The sequence below is a fragment of the Macaca mulatta genome, chromosome 12 (assembly GCF_049350105.2).
Source record: "Macaca mulatta isolate MMU2019108-1 chromosome 12, T2T-MMU8v2.0, whole genome shotgun sequence".
NCBI classification, from domain to species: domain Eukaryota; kingdom Metazoa; phylum Chordata; class Mammalia; order Primates; family Cercopithecidae; genus Macaca; species Macaca mulatta.
Window position 1 is genome coordinate 6,665,311 of NC_133417.1, and position 6,000 is coordinate 6,671,310.

Below are 6,000 nucleotides of genomic sequence, written 5' to 3' on the forward strand. Positions count from 1 at the left end.
TTTAAGCTTCAGTGTCACAAGGTGGATTTTGTCATGCCCGTTTTATGGATCAGGAAAGTTTTAAGGAGGGCAAGCACAGGGCCCTGCTGACACAAGAGCAAGACCCGCAGAGGCCTGGGCATGACCCCCGCCCCACGCTCCCTGGGTCCTGATATCCACTCCTCCCCCCGTGGGAGCCTGATCCTGGGTCTGTCTGAATTGCTACCATTCCTAAGACACGACTCACGTCTGCCCACCTCCTCCTTTATCTGTTTCCCGCAGCCCAGAGTCATATGCTCTTCCATCCAGACAGACACTTCAGCACCTGCACCTGACACCACTTCAGCCAAAAGCTTCTCTCAAACCTCCCCCCAACACCTGCCGGTCACACAGGTCTGCACCCATCACCTTTCTCACATGAATTCTCACGTATTCCTGTGTAGCACCATCCAACTGATTATAGTCTGAGAGGAGGAAGCTCTGTAGAGAAGTCCACATTCTACTTTGCTCCCAGCCCTCTGTCTTGCATCTTGCATGAGGCAACCGATTAACAGCAAATTCATTTCAGCACAACATTTCCATTTGAAGAAACGCAGAGCATAGGGCTCTGGTCATAATTAAAAGCTTGTTTCATTTGTCATTTGAAATTCCATGTACTGCTGCAACAGCAGCACACCCTCCTCGCCAGGCTCTGCCCTAAGGACATCTTTCTTCCAGCCCACGACTCTCATCAGAACCCCGGCAGCGACAGCCCCGCAGGTTTCCCAGCGCCTCCGGCTGCGGCTTCCACGCTGGGCTGGCACTGACAGGACGGGAATGGTGCCCCCAACAACTACAGGATCGGAAGCTGGTCGACTGCTCTGTAGAATGGAGACATGTTAGTAATCTCCAACATTTCCACTGACAGGCTGCTCAGCTAAACTGGGAAAAATCCACAAACTAGAAAGAACCCATGGGGAGGAGCACTTCTCTCTCCAACCTGGCAGCAAACGGTGGCTGTGCAGACGATCTCTTCAGGAAAACCATCGACTGTATCTCAGGTCAACAACAGCCTCGCTGAGGGCCAAAGAATCAGCTCCCCCCGGCCCTCACTTCCTAACGGTCAGCCCTCCCAGGCCACCTCTCCTAGAAGATCAGCTCTGACGCACCCACGATAGTCAGGAACCGGCTCTGGGACACATTTCCCAGGCTCCTGCCCACCGCCCTCTCTCTTCTTCCTCCTCCATCTCCCTCTTCACTCCCATCCGCCCTCCCCCTTTCGCTTCCCTTCTCTCCTTTCCTCTCCCTCCCTCATTTCCTTTCAGCCCTCACCTTCCTCACTGCACTTCCCTATGCAACTCAGCTGACACGTTCTCAGGTCAGTAGAGTTTTCTTTCACTCTGTTTTTATTGCAATGATCGTTCTTAATGAACAGAAACCTGTTTCGGACCATGTGGATGCCACCTCCTGACCAACTGCTGCCCCGCGGCTCCGTGTCCACTCAGTGTCCTCATGGCGCAGGTGCCCAGCAGTATGGCTATGACCAGGGGTAGCAACATGGGACATGACAGAGGTATCCCAGCCAAGAGGCCCTGCAAAGCCTCCCCAGCAAACCGGAGCAAGGCCCAGGGCGGTAGGGAGAGCGCCGTGCTCACGATGTAGGCAGTTCAGCTTTCGCAAACTGTCCATCGACTGCAAATTACTTTGTTTCCATGGTTACAAAAGAACCATAAGCATTCTGAAATATGTTCTTGGTTTCATGTTTGCAAAATCTAAGCAACATTATAAGAAAAATCACTGAATTCTGCCCGAGGCTCTAGGGGTGTTTTCCTCTCTGAAAGGAGCCCCTTCCAGGACTTGGGATTGAGTGACAGCCTTCAAAATCACGGTTATCCTGGTGGTAACAAGGAACTCCTCAGCCCGCCGGGAGCTGGGGCCCTCGACAGCCCCCACGGTTCCAGACGCCAGTGTTCTAAGGATCACACATGTGCAGATAGCAAAGCTTGCTGCACACACGCCAGGTGCTAACAAGCCCCAAACGTCTCACTCATCCTTGCTAACCACATCGCTTCTCTCAGCCTCCACGGCGTTTCACACTCTGCCTTTATATAGAGATGAACCATGCGTCCTGAGCGCTACAAAGATTCAACTCCTTCCGGGAAGAGGGGTGCATCTTTCCATCACGGGGTCCTCACTCCAGCTGGCACAGGATTTGCAGAGTGGGCGAGTCTAATGTTGATGACACTTTCTCAATATTCCCTTCACACCCCTCCAAAAACAAGAGTGCTGCCAGCTTCTTACCGACGTTGTAATGAGCAAAATATTTTTCTCTTATTTGTCACTTTTTAACGTAATACTAGTGAAGAATGTGACTCTGCATGTACACTGTAAGCACCCACACCGTGAACATTCTGCTCTCCTGTGACTGTATTCACAGGTCACAAGGACAAAACTTCTCCATAGTAGCCAGAATATATATATATATGTATTTTTTTTAACATGACTTCCACTCATCTGAAAGTCACAGATGTAGCTTTTCCTTCATAAAAAGATCCAAATGATACATAAGCCAGGTTTAATAAACACTTTGGTCCAGGTGGGAAAATGACCCCTCAGTCTCCCTCCCCTCAAAGACCAGGGCAGCCAGGAAACTGTGCTCTCCAGTAAATGACAACCGGCAGGATTCCCTAAATAAGCAGCCGGAAGATTCCCATCTCACAGAGAGCGCCTTTCAAGACTCAAGATGTCCCCGCTCCCTGAATGTCCTACAAAGAACAGACTACCCAACTGAGGACTGAGGTAGTAAAGAAACATGTTTTCGGCCGGGTGCGGCGGCTCACGCTTGCAATCCCAGCACTTTGGGAGGACGAGGCAGGTGGATCACAAGGTCAGGCGATCGAGACCATTCTGGCTAACATGGTGAAACCTCCGTCTCTACCAAAAATAAAAAAATTAGCCAGGTGTGATAGCGGACACCTGTAGTCCCAGCTACTCGGGAGGCTGAGACAGGAGAATGGCGTGAAGCTGGGAGGTGGAGTTTGCAGTGAGCCGAGATCGTGCCACTGCACTCCAGCCTGGGCAACAGAGCAAGACTCTGTCTCAAAAAATTAAAATAAATAAAATTTAAAATGTTTTCAGCAAATAGCATCATCGACCCCCAAATGAGAGGTACCGTTTTCATTCTACGAGGGAAACACTACAAAGTACGTACATTTTAGCCCCATAAGTGAATTCTTTGGGCGTTCCTGTGTCCGCTATCAAATGCAACACATCACCTCAAAAGGCAAAGTCCTGTAAGTCACATCCAAGAAGGGGAAAATTCATTCTAAGTTTTAGCAATCCAGTAAGAACCTGATCCAGAGAAGCCTACTTGTTCCAGACTCTAAGCAGCAATATATTGCTACAATGTAATGAAAACAAAGGGATGATCAAGAAAATTTCAATGCTGATAAAAGACAAAAACGTAATTGGATTTATTCTACTCTAGTCAGAGCAGCCGGGCAGTTCACCCATATGTTATTATGGTTGCTGTTTATCAGGCAGGGTCCAAACTCTGTCAACAAGGCTTGACAGCAAGGGCGTGATCTCCACTCACTGCAATGTCTGCCTCCCAGGCTCAAGCCATTCTCTTCAGCCTCTGGAGTAGCCGGGACTACTGGTGTGCAGTCATCACGCCCAGCTAATTTGTGTGTTTTCAGTAGAGGCGGAATTTCACCAGGTTGCCCGGGCTGGTTCCCTGGGTCTCAAGCTCCCAGGCTCAAGCAATCCACCCGCCTCGGCCTCCCAAAGCGCTGGGATTACAGGCGTGAGCCATGACGCCCAGCCCTTTTTTTTTCTTTTCATTTTAAGTGATTAATGTGCTTCAGAGTCTTGCAGGCATTTAAAAACAACAACAACAACAACAACAACAAGCAAATTCTGTTAGGGAAAGAAAGCATTAACACGTTTTACACTTCTCAAAACTCAAAACTGAAATGCTAAGAATAAATGTATTTTATTCACAGAAGCAGCATTCTTAAAGTTCTGTAAAAGTGATACCATGGACACCACCACATCACAGACGAGTGTGGCAGGACTGCTCAGATTCAGAACACATACTCAACAGTCCTCTTGCCCCTTTCCTCAATGGGAACATTTTATTCTGTCTTTTATTCAAATTAAGTATCTTGCAAGGGAGTTGAAGAAAACTGCATAGCAGATTTTAAAACTTCAATGCTTTTCTCAATGTTCGCCACATTCTGATGAATTTTACTGACTACACGGCCAATAAGCCTAAAGCTTTTTGCATCGATAAAGACAATGCTCCTTGTAGCAATAGGCTTTTCTTTACTATACAAAGATCTATAACTTAAGCTAGTAAACTGGGCATTTCACAAAGATTTTACACAATTCCTAGCACAGATTTTAGCAAAATAAAACCATTATCTTTCCGCAATTAAATAATCAAGCATAGGAAACTGCACAGTTAAAATAACCATTCCATTATTTCATATAAACACAAATGAGAAAGTACAGTATGCTTTGAAAAACAGTATTTCCATATGCCAACGATGAAGCAGAAGACACGTCCTCAGCCTTATATGACATATGACAACCGAAGTACTCTGGCCCAAGCCCAGCCCGGTTAAATGGAAATGAAGTAAACGTGTGAGTGACCGTAGTGGGGCACTCTGATAGCCACAGTCCAGGAAAGAACAGCTAACATCTTTCTTCTTCATGGGAAAACCGAAACATACTCGAGAGACCTTGATTCTTTAAAACACAGTCTGCCCCAGTACTAACCTTCAGCTCCCAATGATCAAGATTGCTATAACCACAGAGGTGTTTTTCCAGGCCCTCGAAAATCACAGACATGGTACATACACAACGTTTTCAAACACTCAATGCAGCCAATTTGTTAAATGTGCTGTGATACCGGAGGTCTTGTGCAGGACCAGAAGCGTCGCAGCCTGGTTACCTGTCCTGGTGTTCAATGCTTTGTGCAAAACCTGCTGTTACAATTTACTGGGCTTAATGTGATTCAGTTCGTCACAGAAGACAGCTATGACATTTACTTAATTCCACGCACAGATTCTCAGGTTCACCTTCCACGAGTGACTGCTCTGTCCACGAGACAGCGGAGGGAAGACCCAGGAAAGGCCTGGGAGATGCCAGGTGCTCACAAACTGGTATCTGTCTGCTGGTTCTGGCTTAAAGGAAAACAGACATAGAAGAAGCTAAAAGGGCTCACTACACCTAATATCACAATGTCCTCAACTTTATCTTAGCCAAAAATAAAAGCGGAAAAGCAAAACTACTCCAGGGCATGATTCCAGGGCTAATCTGAAACATGAAATATTTAGAAGACAAAGCTTATTTTGAGTGCAAGTAATATACACATAAAACACTGGTTTCACAAAACCCAGTCTTTGCGATTGCTTTTATAAAAAGTAAAATTCTCATGAGGACCGCATACATTAATTAATTTTCAAATGAAGGGACTGGTAAACTTCAGGGCATATGATTTCTGCCACACACGAGGGGAGCAGTGAGAGAGAAGAGCTAGGATCAAGTGTGCTGAAGCTGTCCTAGGACTGAAATTCAGTTTCTGCCAAAACAAAAACACAGGAGTCTGTCAACTTCGAGAGCAAGCTCTGCTTGAGAGCGTCGAGATGTTAAAGTTGCAAAGGAGCTTCTCCCTGTATGGGCACGTGTGATCCTTGCAAAAACATAGCTCAGCATCATCAAAAATCGGGAAAGAACACAAACCTTCCAGACATGAAATCCAAGAGCAGAAGGGAGCAGAGTCCAAGCTTGCTTGGCAGAACTGTTCCCGGACAACAGCACAGAGGACGTCACAGGGAGGGCAGGGCAAGCAACAGCAGCTTCCGTGATGCCGCAACCAGGGCCTGAGCCAGGGGAGCAGTCTCCTCCAACCTGACAAGGAGGCGCGAGGAGCCACAGAGAAATCAATTCAGGGTCCTTTTCAGAAAGGGGCAACAATGAGAAAATCTGGTCTTACCCACCCCCCACCCGCCACAGTAACAGCTAATCTCGCACGTG